The sequence below is a fragment of the Phallusia mammillata genome, chromosome 1 (genome assembly GCF_965637545.1).
Source record: "Phallusia mammillata chromosome 1, kaPhaMamm4.hap1.1, whole genome shotgun sequence".
Taxonomy (NCBI): Eukaryota; Metazoa; Chordata; class Ascidiacea; order Phlebobranchia; family Ascidiidae; genus Phallusia; species Phallusia mammillata.
Genome location: NC_137252.1, coordinates 30,965,245 through 30,977,232, shown reverse-complemented (window position 1 = coordinate 30,977,232; position 11,988 = coordinate 30,965,245). Strand labels below are relative to the sequence as shown.

At 49.0% G+C, this 11,988-nt stretch overlaps 62 non-coding genes across 62 annotated transcripts; all 62 read right to left on the bottom strand.

Moving 5' to 3' along the window:
- Positions 1–79: 79 nt before the first annotated feature.
- On the bottom strand, positions 80–151 carry Trnae-cuc (transfer RNA glutamic acid (anticodon CUC)). The gene has a single exon. It is a non-coding gene; the product is annotated as a tRNA-Glu (tRNA).
- Positions 152–241: 90 nt separating this feature from the next.
- Positions 242–314, bottom strand: Trnak-uuu (transfer RNA lysine (anticodon UUU)). Its single transcript has one exon. It is a non-coding gene; the product is annotated as a tRNA-Lys (tRNA).
- Positions 315–403: 89 nt separating this feature from the next.
- Positions 404–475, bottom strand: Trnae-cuc (transfer RNA glutamic acid (anticodon CUC)). The gene has a single exon. It is a non-coding gene; the product is annotated as a tRNA-Glu (tRNA).
- Positions 476–565: 90 nt separating this feature from the next.
- On the bottom strand, positions 566–638 carry Trnak-uuu (transfer RNA lysine (anticodon UUU)). Its single transcript has one exon. It is a non-coding gene; the product is annotated as a tRNA-Lys (tRNA).
- An 89-nt stretch (positions 639–727) lies between these two features.
- On the bottom strand, positions 728–799 carry Trnae-cuc (transfer RNA glutamic acid (anticodon CUC)). The gene has a single exon. It is a non-coding gene; the product is annotated as a tRNA-Glu (tRNA).
- A 90-nt stretch (positions 800–889) lies between these two features.
- On the bottom strand, positions 890–962 carry Trnak-uuu (transfer RNA lysine (anticodon UUU)). Its single transcript has one exon. It is a non-coding gene; the product is annotated as a tRNA-Lys (tRNA).
- Positions 963–1,051: 89 nt separating this feature from the next.
- On the bottom strand, positions 1,052–1,123 carry Trnae-cuc (transfer RNA glutamic acid (anticodon CUC)). Its single transcript has one exon. It is a non-coding gene; the product is annotated as a tRNA-Glu (tRNA).
- A 90-nt stretch (positions 1,124–1,213) lies between these two features.
- Trnak-uuu (transfer RNA lysine (anticodon UUU)) lies at positions 1,214–1,286 on the bottom strand. The gene has a single exon. It is a non-coding gene; the product is annotated as a tRNA-Lys (tRNA).
- Positions 1,287–1,375: 89 nt separating this feature from the next.
- Trnae-cuc (transfer RNA glutamic acid (anticodon CUC)) lies at positions 1,376–1,447 on the bottom strand. The gene has a single exon. It is a non-coding gene; the product is annotated as a tRNA-Glu (tRNA).
- A 90-nt stretch (positions 1,448–1,537) lies between these two features.
- Positions 1,538–1,610, bottom strand: Trnak-uuu (transfer RNA lysine (anticodon UUU)). Its single transcript has one exon. It is a non-coding gene; the product is annotated as a tRNA-Lys (tRNA).
- An 89-nt stretch (positions 1,611–1,699) lies between these two features.
- On the bottom strand, positions 1,700–1,771 carry Trnae-cuc (transfer RNA glutamic acid (anticodon CUC)). The gene has a single exon. It is a non-coding gene; the product is annotated as a tRNA-Glu (tRNA).
- A 90-nt stretch (positions 1,772–1,861) lies between these two features.
- On the bottom strand, positions 1,862–1,934 carry Trnak-uuu (transfer RNA lysine (anticodon UUU)). Its single transcript has one exon. It is a non-coding gene; the product is annotated as a tRNA-Lys (tRNA).
- An 89-nt stretch (positions 1,935–2,023) lies between these two features.
- On the bottom strand, positions 2,024–2,095 carry Trnae-cuc (transfer RNA glutamic acid (anticodon CUC)). Its single transcript has one exon. It is a non-coding gene; the product is annotated as a tRNA-Glu (tRNA).
- Positions 2,096–2,185: 90 nt separating this feature from the next.
- Trnak-uuu (transfer RNA lysine (anticodon UUU)) lies at positions 2,186–2,258 on the bottom strand. Its single transcript has one exon. It is a non-coding gene; the product is annotated as a tRNA-Lys (tRNA).
- Positions 2,259–2,347: 89 nt separating this feature from the next.
- Trnae-cuc (transfer RNA glutamic acid (anticodon CUC)) lies at positions 2,348–2,419 on the bottom strand. Its single transcript has one exon. It is a non-coding gene; the product is annotated as a tRNA-Glu (tRNA).
- A 90-nt stretch (positions 2,420–2,509) lies between these two features.
- Positions 2,510–2,582, bottom strand: Trnak-uuu (transfer RNA lysine (anticodon UUU)). Its single transcript has one exon. It is a non-coding gene; the product is annotated as a tRNA-Lys (tRNA).
- An 89-nt stretch (positions 2,583–2,671) lies between these two features.
- Trnae-cuc (transfer RNA glutamic acid (anticodon CUC)) lies at positions 2,672–2,743 on the bottom strand. Its single transcript has one exon. It is a non-coding gene; the product is annotated as a tRNA-Glu (tRNA).
- A 90-nt stretch (positions 2,744–2,833) lies between these two features.
- On the bottom strand, positions 2,834–2,906 carry Trnak-uuu (transfer RNA lysine (anticodon UUU)). The gene has a single exon. It is a non-coding gene; the product is annotated as a tRNA-Lys (tRNA).
- An 89-nt stretch (positions 2,907–2,995) lies between these two features.
- Positions 2,996–3,067, bottom strand: Trnae-cuc (transfer RNA glutamic acid (anticodon CUC)). The gene has a single exon. It is a non-coding gene; the product is annotated as a tRNA-Glu (tRNA).
- Positions 3,068–3,157: 90 nt separating this feature from the next.
- On the bottom strand, positions 3,158–3,230 carry Trnak-uuu (transfer RNA lysine (anticodon UUU)). The gene has a single exon. It is a non-coding gene; the product is annotated as a tRNA-Lys (tRNA).
- Positions 3,231–3,319: 89 nt separating this feature from the next.
- Trnae-cuc (transfer RNA glutamic acid (anticodon CUC)) lies at positions 3,320–3,391 on the bottom strand. Its single transcript has one exon. It is a non-coding gene; the product is annotated as a tRNA-Glu (tRNA).
- Positions 3,392–3,481: 90 nt separating this feature from the next.
- Positions 3,482–3,554, bottom strand: Trnak-uuu (transfer RNA lysine (anticodon UUU)). Its single transcript has one exon. It is a non-coding gene; the product is annotated as a tRNA-Lys (tRNA).
- A 233-nt stretch (positions 3,555–3,787) lies between these two features.
- Positions 3,788–3,860, bottom strand: Trnak-uuu (transfer RNA lysine (anticodon UUU)). Its single transcript has one exon. It is a non-coding gene; the product is annotated as a tRNA-Lys (tRNA).
- An 89-nt stretch (positions 3,861–3,949) lies between these two features.
- On the bottom strand, positions 3,950–4,021 carry Trnae-cuc (transfer RNA glutamic acid (anticodon CUC)). The gene has a single exon. It is a non-coding gene; the product is annotated as a tRNA-Glu (tRNA).
- Positions 4,022–4,111: 90 nt separating this feature from the next.
- Trnak-uuu (transfer RNA lysine (anticodon UUU)) lies at positions 4,112–4,184 on the bottom strand. The gene has a single exon. It is a non-coding gene; the product is annotated as a tRNA-Lys (tRNA).
- An 89-nt stretch (positions 4,185–4,273) lies between these two features.
- On the bottom strand, positions 4,274–4,345 carry Trnae-cuc (transfer RNA glutamic acid (anticodon CUC)). Its single transcript has one exon. It is a non-coding gene; the product is annotated as a tRNA-Glu (tRNA).
- A 90-nt stretch (positions 4,346–4,435) lies between these two features.
- Trnak-uuu (transfer RNA lysine (anticodon UUU)) lies at positions 4,436–4,508 on the bottom strand. The gene has a single exon. It is a non-coding gene; the product is annotated as a tRNA-Lys (tRNA).
- An 89-nt stretch (positions 4,509–4,597) lies between these two features.
- On the bottom strand, positions 4,598–4,669 carry Trnae-cuc (transfer RNA glutamic acid (anticodon CUC)). The gene has a single exon. It is a non-coding gene; the product is annotated as a tRNA-Glu (tRNA).
- A 90-nt stretch (positions 4,670–4,759) lies between these two features.
- On the bottom strand, positions 4,760–4,832 carry Trnak-uuu (transfer RNA lysine (anticodon UUU)). The gene has a single exon. It is a non-coding gene; the product is annotated as a tRNA-Lys (tRNA).
- Positions 4,833–5,082: 250 nt separating this feature from the next.
- On the bottom strand, positions 5,083–5,155 carry Trnak-uuu (transfer RNA lysine (anticodon UUU)). The gene has a single exon. It is a non-coding gene; the product is annotated as a tRNA-Lys (tRNA).
- A 251-nt stretch (positions 5,156–5,406) lies between these two features.
- Positions 5,407–5,479, bottom strand: Trnak-uuu (transfer RNA lysine (anticodon UUU)). Its single transcript has one exon. It is a non-coding gene; the product is annotated as a tRNA-Lys (tRNA).
- Positions 5,480–5,730: 251 nt separating this feature from the next.
- Trnak-uuu (transfer RNA lysine (anticodon UUU)) lies at positions 5,731–5,803 on the bottom strand. The gene has a single exon. It is a non-coding gene; the product is annotated as a tRNA-Lys (tRNA).
- An 89-nt stretch (positions 5,804–5,892) lies between these two features.
- Positions 5,893–5,964, bottom strand: Trnae-cuc (transfer RNA glutamic acid (anticodon CUC)). The gene has a single exon. It is a non-coding gene; the product is annotated as a tRNA-Glu (tRNA).
- A 90-nt stretch (positions 5,965–6,054) lies between these two features.
- Positions 6,055–6,127, bottom strand: Trnak-uuu (transfer RNA lysine (anticodon UUU)). The gene has a single exon. It is a non-coding gene; the product is annotated as a tRNA-Lys (tRNA).
- Positions 6,128–6,216: 89 nt separating this feature from the next.
- On the bottom strand, positions 6,217–6,288 carry Trnae-cuc (transfer RNA glutamic acid (anticodon CUC)). The gene has a single exon. It is a non-coding gene; the product is annotated as a tRNA-Glu (tRNA).
- Positions 6,289–6,378: 90 nt separating this feature from the next.
- Trnak-uuu (transfer RNA lysine (anticodon UUU)) lies at positions 6,379–6,451 on the bottom strand. Its single transcript has one exon. It is a non-coding gene; the product is annotated as a tRNA-Lys (tRNA).
- An 89-nt stretch (positions 6,452–6,540) lies between these two features.
- Trnae-cuc (transfer RNA glutamic acid (anticodon CUC)) lies at positions 6,541–6,612 on the bottom strand. The gene has a single exon. It is a non-coding gene; the product is annotated as a tRNA-Glu (tRNA).
- Positions 6,613–6,702: 90 nt separating this feature from the next.
- Trnak-uuu (transfer RNA lysine (anticodon UUU)) lies at positions 6,703–6,775 on the bottom strand. Its single transcript has one exon. It is a non-coding gene; the product is annotated as a tRNA-Lys (tRNA).
- Positions 6,776–7,026: 251 nt separating this feature from the next.
- Trnak-uuu (transfer RNA lysine (anticodon UUU)) lies at positions 7,027–7,099 on the bottom strand. Its single transcript has one exon. It is a non-coding gene; the product is annotated as a tRNA-Lys (tRNA).
- Positions 7,100–7,188: 89 nt separating this feature from the next.
- Trnae-cuc (transfer RNA glutamic acid (anticodon CUC)) lies at positions 7,189–7,260 on the bottom strand. Its single transcript has one exon. It is a non-coding gene; the product is annotated as a tRNA-Glu (tRNA).
- A 90-nt stretch (positions 7,261–7,350) lies between these two features.
- Positions 7,351–7,423, bottom strand: Trnak-uuu (transfer RNA lysine (anticodon UUU)). Its single transcript has one exon. It is a non-coding gene; the product is annotated as a tRNA-Lys (tRNA).
- Positions 7,424–7,512: 89 nt separating this feature from the next.
- On the bottom strand, positions 7,513–7,584 carry Trnae-cuc (transfer RNA glutamic acid (anticodon CUC)). Its single transcript has one exon. It is a non-coding gene; the product is annotated as a tRNA-Glu (tRNA).
- A 90-nt stretch (positions 7,585–7,674) lies between these two features.
- Positions 7,675–7,747, bottom strand: Trnak-uuu (transfer RNA lysine (anticodon UUU)). Its single transcript has one exon. It is a non-coding gene; the product is annotated as a tRNA-Lys (tRNA).
- Positions 7,748–7,997: 250 nt separating this feature from the next.
- Trnak-uuu (transfer RNA lysine (anticodon UUU)) lies at positions 7,998–8,070 on the bottom strand. Its single transcript has one exon. It is a non-coding gene; the product is annotated as a tRNA-Lys (tRNA).
- A 251-nt stretch (positions 8,071–8,321) lies between these two features.
- On the bottom strand, positions 8,322–8,394 carry Trnak-uuu (transfer RNA lysine (anticodon UUU)). The gene has a single exon. It is a non-coding gene; the product is annotated as a tRNA-Lys (tRNA).
- A 251-nt stretch (positions 8,395–8,645) lies between these two features.
- On the bottom strand, positions 8,646–8,718 carry Trnak-uuu (transfer RNA lysine (anticodon UUU)). Its single transcript has one exon. It is a non-coding gene; the product is annotated as a tRNA-Lys (tRNA).
- An 89-nt stretch (positions 8,719–8,807) lies between these two features.
- Positions 8,808–8,879, bottom strand: Trnae-cuc (transfer RNA glutamic acid (anticodon CUC)). The gene has a single exon. It is a non-coding gene; the product is annotated as a tRNA-Glu (tRNA).
- Positions 8,880–8,969: 90 nt separating this feature from the next.
- Positions 8,970–9,042, bottom strand: Trnak-uuu (transfer RNA lysine (anticodon UUU)). Its single transcript has one exon. It is a non-coding gene; the product is annotated as a tRNA-Lys (tRNA).
- Positions 9,043–9,131: 89 nt separating this feature from the next.
- Positions 9,132–9,203, bottom strand: Trnae-cuc (transfer RNA glutamic acid (anticodon CUC)). The gene has a single exon. It is a non-coding gene; the product is annotated as a tRNA-Glu (tRNA).
- Positions 9,204–9,293: 90 nt separating this feature from the next.
- Positions 9,294–9,366, bottom strand: Trnak-uuu (transfer RNA lysine (anticodon UUU)). The gene has a single exon. It is a non-coding gene; the product is annotated as a tRNA-Lys (tRNA).
- An 89-nt stretch (positions 9,367–9,455) lies between these two features.
- Positions 9,456–9,527, bottom strand: Trnae-cuc (transfer RNA glutamic acid (anticodon CUC)). The gene has a single exon. It is a non-coding gene; the product is annotated as a tRNA-Glu (tRNA).
- Positions 9,528–9,617: 90 nt separating this feature from the next.
- Positions 9,618–9,690, bottom strand: Trnak-uuu (transfer RNA lysine (anticodon UUU)). The gene has a single exon. It is a non-coding gene; the product is annotated as a tRNA-Lys (tRNA).
- Positions 9,691–9,941: 251 nt separating this feature from the next.
- Positions 9,942–10,014, bottom strand: Trnak-uuu (transfer RNA lysine (anticodon UUU)). The gene has a single exon. It is a non-coding gene; the product is annotated as a tRNA-Lys (tRNA).
- A 251-nt stretch (positions 10,015–10,265) lies between these two features.
- Trnak-uuu (transfer RNA lysine (anticodon UUU)) lies at positions 10,266–10,338 on the bottom strand. Its single transcript has one exon. It is a non-coding gene; the product is annotated as a tRNA-Lys (tRNA).
- An 89-nt stretch (positions 10,339–10,427) lies between these two features.
- Positions 10,428–10,499, bottom strand: Trnae-cuc (transfer RNA glutamic acid (anticodon CUC)). Its single transcript has one exon. It is a non-coding gene; the product is annotated as a tRNA-Glu (tRNA).
- Positions 10,500–10,589: 90 nt separating this feature from the next.
- Trnak-uuu (transfer RNA lysine (anticodon UUU)) lies at positions 10,590–10,662 on the bottom strand. Its single transcript has one exon. It is a non-coding gene; the product is annotated as a tRNA-Lys (tRNA).
- An 89-nt stretch (positions 10,663–10,751) lies between these two features.
- Trnae-cuc (transfer RNA glutamic acid (anticodon CUC)) lies at positions 10,752–10,823 on the bottom strand. The gene has a single exon. It is a non-coding gene; the product is annotated as a tRNA-Glu (tRNA).
- A 90-nt stretch (positions 10,824–10,913) lies between these two features.
- Positions 10,914–10,986, bottom strand: Trnak-uuu (transfer RNA lysine (anticodon UUU)). Its single transcript has one exon. It is a non-coding gene; the product is annotated as a tRNA-Lys (tRNA).
- An 89-nt stretch (positions 10,987–11,075) lies between these two features.
- Trnae-cuc (transfer RNA glutamic acid (anticodon CUC)) lies at positions 11,076–11,147 on the bottom strand. The gene has a single exon. It is a non-coding gene; the product is annotated as a tRNA-Glu (tRNA).
- Positions 11,148–11,237: 90 nt separating this feature from the next.
- Positions 11,238–11,310, bottom strand: Trnak-uuu (transfer RNA lysine (anticodon UUU)). Its single transcript has one exon. It is a non-coding gene; the product is annotated as a tRNA-Lys (tRNA).
- A 251-nt stretch (positions 11,311–11,561) lies between these two features.
- Positions 11,562–11,634, bottom strand: Trnak-uuu (transfer RNA lysine (anticodon UUU)). Its single transcript has one exon. It is a non-coding gene; the product is annotated as a tRNA-Lys (tRNA).
- A 251-nt stretch (positions 11,635–11,885) lies between these two features.
- On the bottom strand, positions 11,886–11,958 carry Trnak-uuu (transfer RNA lysine (anticodon UUU)). Its single transcript has one exon. It is a non-coding gene; the product is annotated as a tRNA-Lys (tRNA).
- Positions 11,959–11,988: the final 30 nt, after the last annotated feature.

Sequence of the window (11,988 nt, the reverse complement as noted above, 5' to 3'; positions counted from 1 at the left end):
AGCATTCATGTCGAGTACAGATACAGTGACTGCAAACGATTTTCTGTGCGTGCACAAAAGGCGAAGTGTAGGAAACGAGTTCCCAGACCGGGAATTGAACCCGGACCGCCTGGGTGAGAGCCAGGAATCCTAACCACTAGACCATCTGGGAGGTGCTGGAAGACCCGTGTTTCTTTGTTCAATGAACCTAAACTCAAGCATACAAGGATAATATGTCACGAAGGCATTGTCACAAAAACTGCGCCCGATAAGGGACTTAAACCCTTGACCGTTGGATTAAAAGTCCAACGCTCTACCGATTGAGCTAACCGGGCACGTTCAACAAGCATTCATGTCGAGTACAGATACAGTGACTGCAAACGATTTTCTGTGCGTGCACAAAAGGCAAAGTGTAGGAAAAGAGTTCCCAGACCGGGAATTGAACCCGGGCCGCCTGGGTGAGAGCCAGGAATCCTAACCACTAGACCATCTGGGAGGTGCTGCAAGACCCGTGTTTCTTTGTTCAATGAACCTAAACTCAAGCATACAAGGGTAAAATGTCACGATGGCATTGTCACAAAAACTGCGCCCGATAAGGGACTTGAACCCTTGACCGTTGGATTAAAAGTCCAACGCGCTACCGACTGAGCTAACCGGGCTCGGTCAACAAGCGTTCATGTCGAGTACAGATACAGTGACTGCAAACGATTTTCTGTGCGTGCACAAAAGGCAAAGTGTAGGAAAAGAGTTCCCAGACCGGGAATTGAACCCGGGCCGCCTGGGTGAGAGCCAGGAATCCTAACCACTAGACCATCTGGGAGGTGCTGGAAGACCCGTGTTTCTTTGTTCAATGAACCTAAACTCAAGCATGCAAGGGTAAAATGTCACAAAGGCATTGTCACAAAAACTGCGCCCGATAAGAGACTTGAACCCTTGACCGTTGGATTAAAAGTCCAACGCTCTACCGATTGAGCTAACCGGGCTCGTTCAATAAGCATTCATTTCGAGTACAGATACAGTGACTGCAAACGATTTTCTGTGCGTGCACAAAAGGCGAAGTGTAGGAAACGAGTTCCCAGACCGGGAATTGAACCCGGACCGCCTGGGTGAGAGCCAGGAATCCTAACCACTAGACCATCTGGGAGGTGCTGCAAGACCCGTGTTTCTTTGTTCAATGAACCTAAACTCAAGCATACAAGGATAATATGTCACGAAGGCATTGTCACAAAAACTGCGCCCGATAAGGGACTTGAACCCTTGACCGTTGGATTAAAAGTCCAACGCTCTACCGATTGAGCTAACCGGGCACGTTCAACAAGCATTCATGTCGAGTACAGATACAGTGACTGCAAACGATTTTCTGTGCGTGCACAAAAGGCAAAGTGTAGGAAAAGAGTTCCCAGACCGGGAATTGAACCCGGGCCGCCTGGGTGAGAGCCAGGAATCCTAACCACTAGACCATCTGGGAGGTGCTGGAAGACCCGTGTTTCTTTGTTCAATGAACCTAAACTCAAGCATACAAGGGTAAAATGTCACGATGGCATTGTCACAAAAACTGCGCCCGATAAGGGACTTGAACCCTTGACCGTTGGATTAAAAGTCCAACGCTCTACCGATTGAGCTAACCGGGCTCGTTCAGCAAGCATTCATGTCGAGTACAGATACAGTGACTGCAAACGATTTTCTGTGCGTGCACAAAAGGCGAAGTGTAGGAAACGAGTTCCCAGACCGGGAATTGAACCCGGACCGCCTGGGTGAGAGCCAGGAATCCTAACCACTAGACCATCTGGGAGGTGCTGGAAGACCCGTGTTTCTTTGTTCAATGAACCTAAACTCAAGCATACAAGGATAATATGTCACGAAGGCATTGTCACAAAAACTGCGCCCGATAAGGGACTTAAACCCTTGACCGTTGGATTAAAAGTCCAACGCTCTACCGATTGAGCTAACCGGGCACGTTCAACAAGCATTCATGTCGAGTACAGATACAGTGACTGCAAACGATTTTCTGTGCGTGCACAAAAGGCAAAGTGTAGGAAAAGAGTTCCCAGACCGGGAATTGAACCCGGGCCGCCTGGGTGAGAGCCAGGAATCCTAACCACTAGACCATCTGGGAGGTGCTGGAAGACCCGTGTTTCTTTGTTCAACGAACCTAAACTCAACCATACAAGGGTAAACTGTCACAAAGGCATTGTCACAAAAACTGCGCCCGATAAGGGACTTAAACCCTTGACCGTTGGATTAAAAGTCCAACGCTCTACCGATTGAGCTAACCGGGCACGTTCAACAAGCATTCATGTCGAGTACAGATACAGTGACTGCAAACGATTTTCTGTGCGTGCACAAAAGGCAAAGTGTAGGAAAAGAGTTCCCAGACCGGGAATTGAACCCGGGCCGCCTGGGTGAGAGCCAGGAATCCTAACCACTAGACCATCTGGGAGGTGCTGGAAGAGCCGTGTTTCTTTGTTCAACGAACCTAAACTCAACCATACAAGGGTAAACTGTCACAAAGGCATTGTCACAAAAACTGCGCCCGATAAGGGACTTGAACCCTTGACCGTTGGATTAAAAGTCCAACGCGCTACCGACTGAGCTAACCGGGCTCGGTCAACAAGCATTCATGTCGAGTACAGATACAGTGACTGCAAACGATTTTCTGTGCGTGCACAAAAGGCAAAGTGTAGGAAAAGAGTTCCCCGACCGGGAATTGAACCCGGGCCGCCTGGGTGAGAGGCAGGAATCCTAACCACTAGACCATCTGGGAGGTGCTGGAAGACCCGTGTTTCTTTGTTCAATGAACCTAAACTCAAGCATACAAGGGTAAAATGTCACGATGGCATTGTCACAAAAACTGCGCCCGATAAGGGACTTGAACCCTTGAGCGTTGGATTAAAAGTCCAACGCGCTACCGACTGAGCTAACCGGGCTCGGTCAACAAGCATTCATGTCGAGTACAGATACAGTGACTGCAAACGATTTTCTGTGCGTGCACAAAAGGCAAAGTGTAGGAAAAGAGTTCCCAGACCGGGAATTGAACCCGGGCCGCCTGGGTGAGAGCAAGGAATCCTAACCACTAGACCATCTGGGAGGTGCTGGAAGACCCGTGTTTCTTTGTTCAATGAACCTAAACTCAAGCATGCAAGAGTAAAATGTCACGACGGCATTGTCACAAAAACTGCGCCCGATAAGGGACTTGAACCCTTGACCGTTGGATTAAAAGTCCAACGCTCTACCGACTGAGCTAACCGGGCTCGGTCAACAAGCGTTCATGTCGAGTACAGATACAGTGACTGCAAACGATTTTCTGTGCGTGCACAAAAGGCAAAGTGTAGGAAAAGAGTTCCCAGACCGGGAATTGAACGCGGGCCGCCTGGGTGAGAGCCAGGAATCCTAACCACTAAACCATCTGGGAGGTGCTGCAAGACCCGTGTTTCTTTGTTCAACGAACCTAAACTCAAGCATACAAGGGTAAAATGTCACGATGGCATTGTCACAAAAACTGCGCCCGATAACGGACTTGAACCCTTGACCGTTGGATTAAAAGTCCAACGCTCTACCGACTGAGCTAACCGGGCTCGGTCAACAAGCATTCATGTCGAGTACAGATACAGTGACTGCAAACGATTTTCTGTGCGTGCACAAAAGGCAAAGTGTAGGAAAAGAGAACCCGGGCCGCCTGGGTGAGAGCCAGGAATCCTAACCTCTAGACCATCTGGGAGGTGCTGGAAGATCCGTGTTTCTTTGTTCAATGAACCTAAACTCAAGCATACAAGAGTAAAATGTCACGAAGGCATTGTCACAAAAACTGCGCCCCATAAGGGACTTGAACCCTTGACCGTTGGATTAAAAGTCCAACGCTCTACCGATTGAGCTAACCGGGCTCGGTCAACAAGCATTCATGTCGAGTACAGATACAGTGACTGCAAACGATTTTCTGTGCGTGCACAAAAGGCGAAGTGTAGGAAACGAGTTCCCAGACCGGGAATAGAACCCGGACCGCCTGGGTGAGAGCCAGGAATCCTAACAACTAGACCATCTGGGAGGTGCTGGAAGACCCGTGTTTCTTTGTTCAATGAACCTAAACTCAAGCATACAAGGATAATATGTCACGAAGGCATTGTCACAAAAACTGCGCCCGATAAGGGACTTAAACCCTTGACCGTTGGATTAAAAGTCCAACGCGCTACCGACTGAGCTAACCGGGCTCGGTCAACAAACATTCATGTCGAGTACAGATACAGTGACTGCAAACGATTTTCTGTGCGTGCACAAAAGGCAAAGTGTAGGAAAAGAGTTCCCAGACCGGGAATTGAACCCGGGCCGCCTGGGTGAGAGCCAGGAATCCTAACCACTAGACCATCTGGGAGGTGCTGGAAGACCCGTGTTTCTTTGTTCAATGAACCTAAACTCAAGCATACAAGGGTAAAATGTCACGATGGCATTGTCACAAAAACTGCGCCCGATAAGGGACTTGAACCCTTGACCGTTGGATTAAAAGTCCAACGCGCTACCGACTGAGCTAACCGGGCTCGGTCAACAAGCGTTCATGTCGAGTACAGATACAGTGACTGCAAACGATTTTCTGTGCGTGCACAAAAGGCAAAGTGTAGGAAAAGAGTTCCCAGACCGGGAATTGAACCCGGGCCGCCTGGGTGAGAGCCAGGAATCCTAACCACTAGACCATCTGGGAGGTGCTGGAAGACCCGTGTTTCTTTGTTCAATGAACCTAAACTCAAGCATGCAAGGGCAAAATGTCACGACGGCATTGTCACAAAAACTGCGCCCGATAAGGGACTTGAACCCTTGACCGTTGGATTAAAAGTCCAAGGCTCTACCGACTGAGCTAACCGGGCTCGGTCAACAAGCGTTCATGTCGAGTACAGATACAGTGACTGCAAACGATTTTCTGTGCATTACAAAAGGCAAAGTGTAGGAAAAGAGTTCCCAGACCGGGAATTGAACGAGGGCCGCCTGGGAGAGAGCCAGGAATCCTAACCACTAAACCATCTGGGAGGTGCTGCAAGACCCGTGTTTGTTTGTTCAACGAACCTAAACTCAAGCATACAAGGGTAAAATGTCACGAAGGCATTGTCACAAAAACTGCGCCCGATAAGGGACTTGAACCCTTGACCGTTGGATCAAAAGTCCAACGCTCTACCGACTGAGCTAACCGGGCTCGGTCAACAAGCATTCATGTCGAGTACAGATACAGTGACTGCAAACGATTTTCTGTGCGTGCACAAAAGGCAAAGTGTAGGAAAAGAGTTCCCAGACCGGGAATAGAACCCGGACCGCTTGGGTGAGAGCCAGGAATCCTAACCACTAGACCATCTTGGAGGTGCTGGAAGACCCGTGTTTCTTTGTTCAACGAACCTAAACTCAAGCATACAAGGGTAAAATGTCACGAAGGCATTGTCACAAAAACTGCGCCCGATAAGGGACTTGAACCCTTGACCGTTGGATCAAAAGTCCAACGCTCTACCGACTGAGCTAACCGGGCTCGGTCAACAAGCATTCATGTCGAGTACAGATACAGTGACTGCAAACGATTTTCTGTGCGTGCACAAAAGGCAAAGTGTAGGAAAAGAGTTCCCAGACCGGGAATAGAACCCGGACCGCTTGGGTGAGAGCCAGGAATCCTAACCACTAGACCATCTTGGAGGTGCTGGAAGATCCGTGTTTCTTTGTTCAATGAACCTAAACTCAAGCATACAAGGGTAAAATGTCACAAAGGCATTGTCACAAAAACTGCGCCCGATAAGGGACTTGAACCCTTGACCGTTGGATTAAAAGTCCAACGCGCTACCGACTGAGCTAACCGGGCTCGGTCAACAAGCATTCATGTCGAGTACAGATACAGTGACTGCAAACGATTTTCTGTGCGTGCACAAAAGGCAAAGTGTAGGAAAAGAGTTCCCAGACCGGGAATTGAACGCGGGCCGCCTGGGTGAGAGCAAGGAATCCTAACCACTAGACCATCTGGGAGGTGCTGCAAGACCCGTGTTTCTTTGTTCAATGAACCTAAACTCAAGCATACAAGGGTAAAATGTCACGATGGCATTGTCACAAAAACTGCGCCCGATAAGGGACTTGAACCCTTGACCGTTGGATTAAAAGTCCAACGCGCTACCGACTGAGCTAACCGGGCTCGGTCAACAAGCGTTCATGTCGAGTACAGATACAGTGACTGCAAACGATTTTCTGTGCGTGCACAAAAGGCAAAGTGTAGGAAAAGAGTTCCCAGACCGGGAATTGAACCCGGGCCGCCTGGGTGAGAGCCAGGAATCCTAACCACTAGACCATCTGGGAGGTGCTGGAAGACCCGTGTTTCTTTGTTCAATGAACCTAAACTCAAGCATGCAAGGGTAAAATGTCACAAAGGCATTGTCACAAAAACTGCGCCCGATAAGAGACTTGAACCCTTGACCGTTGGATTAAAAGTCCAACGCTCTACCGATTGAGCTAACCGGGCTCGTTCAACAAGCATTCATGTCGAGTACAGATACAGTGACTGCAAACGATTTTCTGTGCGTGCACAAAAGGCGAAGTGTAGGAAACGAGTTCCCAGACCGGGAATTGAACCCGGACCGCCTGGGTGAGAGCCAGGAATCCTAACCACTAGACCATCTGGGAGGTGCTGCAAGACCCGTGTTTCTTTGTTCAATGAACCTAAACTCAAGCATACAAGGATAATATGTCACGAAGGCATTGTCACAAAAACTGCGCGCGATAAGGGACTTAAACCCTTGACCGTTGGATCAAAAGTCCAACGCTCTACCGACTGAGCTAACCGGGCTCGGTCAACAAGCATTCATGTCGAGTACAGATACAGTGACTGCAAACGATTTTCTGTGCGTGCACAAAAGGCAAAGTGTAGGAAAAGAGTTCCCAGACCGGGAATAGAACCCGGACCGCTTGGGTGAGAGCCAGGAATCCTAACCACTAGACCATCTTGGAGGTGCTGCAAGACCCGTGTTTCTTTGTTCAATGAACCTAAACTCAAGCATACAAGGATAATATGTCACGAAGGCATTGTCACAAAAACTGCGCCCGATAAGGGACTTAAACCCTTGACCGTTGGATTAAAAGTCCAACGCGCTACCGACTGAGCTAACCGGGCTCGGTCAACAAACATTCATGTCGAGTACAGATACAGTGACTGCAAACGATTTTCTGTGCGTGCACAAAAGGCAAAGTGTAGGAAAAGAGTTCCCAGACCGGGAATTGAACCCGGGCCGCCTGGGTGAGAGCCAGGAATCCTAACCACTAGACCATCTGGGAGGTGCTGGAAGACCCGTGTTTCTTTGTTCAATGAACCTAAACTCAAGCATACAAGGGTAAAATGTCACGATGGCATTGTCACAAAAACTGCGCCCGATAAGGGACTTGAACCCTTGACCGTTGGATTAAAAGTCCAACGCGCTACCGACTGAGCTAACCGGGCTCGGTCAACAAGCGTTCATGTCGAGTACAGATACAGTGACTGCAAACGATTTTCTGTGCGTGCACAAAAGGCAAAGTGTAGGAAAAGAGTTCCCAGACCGGGAATTGAACCCGGGCCGCCTGGGTGAGAGCCAGGAATCCTAACCACTAGACCATCTGGGAGGTGCTGGAAGACCCGTGTTTCTTTGTTCAATGAACCTAAACTCAAGCATGCAAGGGCAAAATGTCACGACGGCATTGTCACAAAAACTGCGCCCGATAAGGGACTTGAACCCTTGACCGTTGGATTAAAAGTCCAAGGCTCTACCGACTGAGCTAACCGGGCTCGGTCAACAAGCGTTCATGTCGAGTACAGATACAGTGACTGCAAACGATTTTCTGTGCATTACAAAAGGCAAAGTGTAGGAAAAGAGTTCCCAGACCGGGAATTGAACGAGGGCCGCCTGGGAGAGAGCCAGGAATCCTAACCACTAAACCATCTGGGAGGTGCTGCAAGACCCGTGTTTGTTTGTTCAACGAACCTAAACTCAAGCATACAAGGGTAAAATGTCACGAAGGCATTGTCACAAAAACTGCGCCCGATAAGGGACTTGAACCCTTGACCGTTGGATCAAAAGTCCAACGCTCTACCGACTGAGCTAACCGGGCTCGGTCAACAAGCATTCATGTCGAGTACAGATACAGTGACTGCAAACGATTTTCTGTGCGTGCACAAAAGGCAAAGTGTAGGAAAAGAGTTCCCAGACCGGGAATAGAACCCGGACCGCTTGGGTGAGAGCCAGGAATCCTAACCACTAGACCATCTTGGAGGTGCTGGAAGACCCGTGTTTCTTTGTTCAACGAACCTAAACTCAAGCATACAAGGGTAAAATGTCACGAAGGCATTGTCACAAAAACTGCGCCCGATAAGGGACTTGAACCCTTGACCGTTGGATCAAAAGTCCAACGCTCTACCGACTGAGCTAACCGGGCTCGGTCAACAAGCATTCATGTCGAGTACAGATACAGTGACTGCAAACGATTTTCTGTGCGTGCACAAAAGGCAAAGTGTAGGAAAAGAGTTCCCAGACCGGGAATAGAACCCGGACCGCTTGGGTGAGAGCCAGGAATCCTAACCACTAGACCATCTTGGAGGTGCTGGAAGATCCGTGTTTCTTTGTTCAATGAACCTAAACTCAAGCATACAAGGGTAAAATGTCACAAAGGCATTGTCACAAAAACTGCGCCCGATAAGGGACTTGAACCCTTGACCGTTGGATTAAAAGTCCAACGCGCTACCGACTGAGCTAACCGGGCTCGGTCAACAAGCATTCATGTCGAGTACAGATACAGTGACTGCAAACGATTTTCTGTGCGTGCACAAAAGGCAAAGTGTAGGAAAAGAGTTCCCAGACCGGGAATTGAACGCGGGCCGCCTGGGTGAGAGCAAGGAATCCTAACCACTAGACCATCTGGGAGGTGCTGCAAGACCCGTGTTTCTTTGTTCAATGAACCTAAACTCAAGCATACAAGGGTAAAATGTCACGATGGCATTGTCACAAAAACTGCGCCCGATAAGGGACTTGAACCCTTGACCGTTGGATTAAAAGTCCAACGCGCTACCGACTGAGCTAACCGGGCTCGGTCAACAAGCGTTCATGTCGAGTACAGATACAGTGACTGCAAACGATTTTCTGTGCGTGCACAAAAGGCAAAGTGTAGGAAAAGAGTTCCCAGACCGGGAATTGAACCCGGGCCGCCTGGGTGAGAGCCAGGAATCCTAACCACTAGACCATCTGGGAGGTGCTGGAAGACCCGTGTTTCTTTGTTCAATGAACCTAAACTCAAGCATGCAAGGGTAAAATGTCACAAAGGCATTGTCACAAAAACTGCGCCCGATAAGAGACTTGAACCCTTGACCGTTGGATTAAAAGTCCAACGCTCTACCGATTGAGCTAACCGGGCTCGTTCAACAAGCATTCATGTCGAGTACAGATACAGTGACTGCAAACGATTTTCTGTGCGTGCACAAAAGGCGAAGTGTAGGAAACGAGTTCCCAGACCGGGAATTGAACCCGGACCGCCTGGGTGAGAGCCAGGAATCCTAACCACTAGACCATCTGGGAGGTGCTGCAAGACCCGTGTTTCTTTGTTCAATGAACCTAAACTCAAGCATACAAGGATAATATGTCACGAAGGCATTGTCACAAAAACTGCGCGCGATAAGGGACTTAAACCCTTGACCGTTGGATCAAAAGTCCAACGCTCTACCGACTGAGCTAACCGGGCTCGGTCAACAAGCATTCATGTCGAGTACAGATACAGTGACTGCAAACGATTTTCTGTGCGTGCACAAAAGGCAAAGTGTAGGAAAAGAGTTCCCAGACCGGGAATAGAACCCGGACCGCTTGGGTGAGAGCCAGGAATCCTAACCACTAGACCATCTTGGAGGTGCTGCAAGACCCGTGTTTCTTTGTTCAACGAACCTAAACTCAAGCATACAAGGGTAAAATGTCACGAAGGCATTGTCACAAAAACTGCGCCCGATAAGGGACTTGAACCCTTGACCGTTGGATCAAAAGTCCAACGCTCTACCGACTGAGCTAACCGGGCTCGGTCAACAAGCATTCATGTCGAGTACAGATACAGTGACTGCAAACGATTTTCTGTGCGTGCACAAAAGGCAAAGTGTAGGAAAAGAGTTCCCAGACCGGGAATAGAACCCGGACCGCTTGGGTGAGAGCCAGGAATCCTAACCACTAGACCATCTTGGAGGTGCTGGAAGATCCGTGTTTCTTTGTTCAATGAACCTAAACTCAAGCATACAAGGGTAAAATGTCACAAAGGCATTGTCACAAAAACTGCGCCCGATAAGGGACTTGAACCCTTGACCGTTGGATTAAAAGTCCAACGCTCTACCGACTGAGCTAACCGGGCTCGGTCAACAAGCATTCATGTCGAGTACAGATACAGTGACTGCAAACGATTTTCTGTGCGTGCACAAAAGGCAAAGTGTAGGAAAAGAGTTCCCAGACCGGGAATTGAACGCGGGCCGCCTGGGTGAGAGCAAGGAATCCTAACCACTAGACCATCTGGGAGGTGCTGCAAGACCCGTGTTTCTTTGTTCAATGAACCTAAACTCAAGCATACAAGGGTAAAATGTCACGATGGCATTGTCACAAAAACTGCGCCCGATAAGGGACTTGAACCCTTGACCGTTGGATTAAAAGCCCAACGCGCTACCGACTGAGCTAACCGGGCTCGGTCAACAAGCGTTCATGTCGAGTACAGATACAGTGACTGCAAACGATTTTCTGTGCGTGCACAAAAGGCAAAGTGTAGGAAAAGAGTTCCCAGACCGGGAATTGAACCCGGGCCGCCTGGGTGAGAGCCAGGAATCCTAACCACTAGACCATCTGGGAGGTGCTGGAAGACCCGTGTTTCTTTGTTCAATGAACCTAAACTCAAGCATGCAAGGGTAAAATGTCACAAAGGCATTGTCACAAAAACTGCGCCCGATAAGAGACTTGAACCCTTGACCGTTGGATTAAAAGTCCAACGCTCTACCGATTGAGCTAACCGGGCTCGTTCAACAAGCATTCATGTCGAGTACAGATACAGTGACTGCAAACGATTTTCTGTGCGTGCACAAAAGGCGAAGTGTAGGAAACGAGTTCCCAGACCGGGAATTGAACCCGGACCGCCTGGGTGAGAGCCAGGAATCCTAACCACTAGACCATCTGGGAGGTGCTGCAAGACCCGTGTTTCTTTGTTCAATGAACCTAAACTCAAGCATACAAGGATAATATGTCACGAAGGCATTGTCACAAAAACTGCGCGCGATAAGGGACTTAAACCCTTGACCGTTGGATCAAAAGTCCAACGCTCTACCGACTGAGCTAACCGGGCTCGGTCAACAAGCATTCATGTCGAGTACAGATACAGTGACTGCAAACGATTTTCTGTGCGTGCACAAAAGGCAAAGTGTAGGAAAAGAGTTCCCAGACCGGGAATAGAACCCGGACCGCTTGGGTGAGAGCCAGGAATCCTAACCACTAGACCATCTTGGAGGTGCTGCAAGACCCGTGTTTCTTTGTTCAACGAACCTAAACTCAAGCATACAAGGGTAAAATGTCACGAAGGCATTGTCACAAAAACTGCGCCCGATAAGGGACTTGAACCCTTGACCGTTGGATCAAAAGTCCAACGCTCTACCGACTGAGCTAACCGGGCTCGGTCAACAAGCATTCATGTCGAGTACAGATACAGTGACTGCAAACGATTTTCTGTGCGTGCACAAAAGGCAAAGTGTAGGAAAAGAGTTCCCAGACCGGGAATAGAACCCGGACCGCTTGGGTGAGAGCCAGGAATCCTAACCACTAGACCATCTTGGAGGTGCTGGAAGATCCGTGTTTCTTTGTTCAATGAACCTAAACTCAAGCATACAAGGGTAAAATGTCACAAAGGCATTGTCACAAAAACTGCGCCCGATAAGGGACTTGAACCCTTGACCGTTGGATTAAAAGTCCAACGCGCTACCGACTGAGCTAACCGGGCTCGGTCAACAAGCATTCATGTCGAGTACAG